Source organism: Rhamphochromis longiceps, linkage group LG20, assembly GCF_057381845.1.
Source record: "Rhamphochromis longiceps isolate RC_006_pf linkage group LG20, R_longiceps_female_GT1.1, whole genome shotgun sequence".
Lineage (NCBI taxonomy): Eukaryota > Metazoa > Chordata > Actinopteri > Cichliformes > Cichlidae > Rhamphochromis > Rhamphochromis longiceps.
Genome location: NC_140576.1, coordinates 25,325,896 through 25,326,349, shown reverse-complemented (window position 1 = coordinate 25,326,349; position 454 = coordinate 25,325,896).

Genomic DNA, 454 nt, shown 5'->3' with positions numbered 1-454 from the left:
AGCCAAAACTAATACCTCCAAAACCTGCCAAAAAGCATTGCCTTTGGCAAGGTGGACACAGTTACCATTAGTCAAGGATTATATGATAATAACTGTTAATTACAATTCAAATCCACTGACTCTGAGTCTGAAAAGAACTGCAAAGCTTCAGTACTAAATATTTAGGAATTATAGGAATACGCAGGTAGAGAAGGCACATACAGAGTGTGTGTAACATATCACTGACTGAGTATAAGTGAAGCTACTTTTACCTGTGTGCTTAAAAGGTTCTCAAAGCGACTAAGCTGAAGGATCTGTGGAGTCAAACTTCATTTGCATATGATGTAGGCCGCGCATAAATAAAACACGGTAACCTGAGCTGTAGAGCTGGAGGGATGTACACCTGAGCTGCGAAGCACACCCACAGACTAAAAACTCACAGTAGCTTATACATTCTCTCATGAAGGACATTTAT